Raw genomic sequence first — 2,664 nt, 5'->3', positions numbered from 1 at the left:
TCATTTATCCTTTCTGAATTATTAAAATTCCATTCATTAAAACCTACTAATCGTAATAACCACAGAAATGAATCATTCTAGGGCTCTTCTGCATAAAACCATATTAATGGTTTCATATTTCCAAAATGGTCACCCACCATGCCAATTTTTTAACATTTATCATATTCATCTTTTCATCTCACATTAAAGCCAATTTTATAACTTTTTAAGAACATTGAATTTTTTAGGACACAACCTGTACATAACTTCTTTGAAAATTTTCGCAAAAGGCGACATGTTTTTTTCTACATGTTCTTTTATGTAGAATAATAGTTACAAGGAATGAATTGTAGAGAAAACACTCAGTTTTAAAAGAGTTCTATTCTCATTCATGATGAACATAGTTCTTTTGTGCCTCGTTTTCAGTGTTTAGTGAGGTTCTACCTGACAAGTTTGCACTTAAACAATGCTTTCACGTCTTGTTTGAACTTTCTACAGAGGAAGCTGTAAATCAGTGGGTTTATCGCATTATTGATGAAGAAAGATTTTAAGCAGAATTTGTAGAAAACCTCTCCCACTGGTGACATATCTTTCTCCAAACCTTTTACGACATTCCGTAAAATCATGACTGCCAAAAAAGGGAGATAACTCACAATAAACGCGATGGTGATGGCGACAAAGATGGTGATCGTTCTGGTGACCTTTACTGCGGAAGTCTGTTTTGTGACCCGAGCATGCGCAGGTTCGGTTCCATTTATATCGTCTTCATTGCTCGGGGTGGAATGCACGCTTTCGAAATGGTTGATATTGACGTTCATTAATGGTATTTGATGCAGGCTAAAAGTGTTGCTTCTTCATTTGGTCCAATCACTTTACTTCTCTATATTTTAGCTCTCTGATATTCTTACATAAACAAATATGACAAAACAACACAGACAATAAAGCATAGCATGATTACACCGTAAAATGTAATGGATATATGCCAAAATGTTCTATATGTAAAATTATCAGACTGTTTGAGGCCCGTTAGGGGGAAAAAATTTATAATTTTACATATAAATAGTTGAGGCATATATCTTACTTAAAACATTGCCATTTAAATGTCCAAAAGTTACCTGAAAGGGGTCCGATAATAACACAATAGGAGTTTAGGCATCCATTGTTTTCTACCCGTCTGATAAGTAGATAAAAGAGACTAGACAGTAAAAAAGTGAGTGAACTGTTGTTTAATTTCATCCATTCAATGGCAGTGTTCAGGTTCAGTTAACAGGACAGGGGGCCGGTGGTGAAGGATTTTTGGGGGGGGACATTTTTATTTGTGATGTGCATAAATTGACATTGATACTGACATAATTTTGGGGGATATTATAACCATCACCATGGAAAGTAAAAATGCGGATTTTTCCCCTGAAGTTTTAGTTTAGAGAATGGAAATATTCTCAGGTTTTAAAAGTGTGGCCATCGGGGAACAACATAAAATAAGCAGATTTGCAACTTTTTTCAGAAATGGATTTAAATTCGTTTTTTCAAAGTGCTGTATAAAAAATTCTTTTAAAGAGTGGAAATTATTAATGTTATGGAATGTATAAACACGGATTTTTTTTTATGGATTTGCTATTTTGTAGCCACTTAAATTCCTTGCGTTTGTTTTCCCCTAAATTTTTTTCCCTAACATTTTTATTGGGGGTTTCTGGACATATTAAACCTCAATTTCACTCTTCTTTTTGTTTTTTAAACACCGTCCGATTTTGTTATCATTCCTCCGATAATATTTATCAGACTGGAATTATTATTATTACCAAAGGTAAATTTTTAGACTGCAAGAACAAATGCATGAAGTCACAGCAATGTTTTAAGAGGGGATATACAGTCTTTTTCATTTCATCCGAAGTTGAACAATCCGCTCCTTTGACGCCCGGAATTCCAGGTTTATCGTTTTCTTTCCAACATTATCAACGCTGGCCATGCCAGCGGGCACCAACTAACAATGCAAGAAGGCAAACCCTTTTTCACCGCTTTGTTGCTAAAATTACCCCCAAAATTACAGACCGTTTGTGTCTGTCTATAGAAATGATCACAAGGGTCAAAGCCGAGGCCATGCTGGTCCAAGACTAATGGTTCTCAAGATCTTACAAGCTGCTGGTGCGTCGAACGTGTAAGAAAAAAGAATCTGCTATTTCCATCGGGATTCCTATAGCACAGGTTAAGAGATCCAAAAAAGCAAGGTTAAGAATAAAGAAATCAGAAGTGGACTTCTTTCTTCTCCTTGTATAAATAATACCTTCAATGACATTGCCCGCTGTTCCAATGACCATTAGAATAACGAGGAATAGGGTAACAGGTAGGAACCGTAAAGCCGCTTCATTATTTAACCCCTTCAGAATCAAGTATGGATGAGGGTTGATGAAATTTTAAAAAAATCGTTATAACCTAGAGATCGTTTCATTAGAAGTATATTTAAGGTATTCATCGTTGACGATAACAAATTATCGTCTTTTTAACGAGGCTGGGGTGTGGCAGCCATTTTTAGACTATTTTGACCTTCTATAAAAGAAGAACTTCATATAAAGGTATAGAAAACTATCAAATTTTAAAACTTAAGTGTATGAATTTTTTTTTTGTCAAATATAGTTGACAGCTTAAGATACCATTAAAAAAAAAGTTAAATCTGGTGTTAATTTATGG

General features: G+C 34.7%; 1 pseudogene; it reads right to left on the bottom strand.

Annotated features, from left to right (window-relative positions):
• Window positions 1-183: 183 nt before the first annotated feature.
• LOC134251984 (neuromedin-U receptor 2-like) lies at window positions 184-2,387 on the bottom strand (annotated as a pseudogene).
• Window positions 2,388-2,664: the final 277 nt, after the last annotated feature.

The sequence above is a fragment of the Saccostrea cucullata genome, unplaced genomic scaffold, assembly GCF_032062105.1.
Source record: "Saccostrea cucullata isolate Sc308-1 unplaced genomic scaffold, CSIRO_AGI_Scuc_v1 ctg19147, whole genome shotgun sequence".
Classification (NCBI taxonomy): domain Eukaryota; kingdom Metazoa; phylum Mollusca; class Bivalvia; order Ostreida; family Ostreidae; genus Saccostrea; species Saccostrea cuccullata.
The sequence above is the reverse complement of the archived record's forward strand: the minus strand, read 5'-3'. Positions and strand labels throughout refer to the sequence as shown.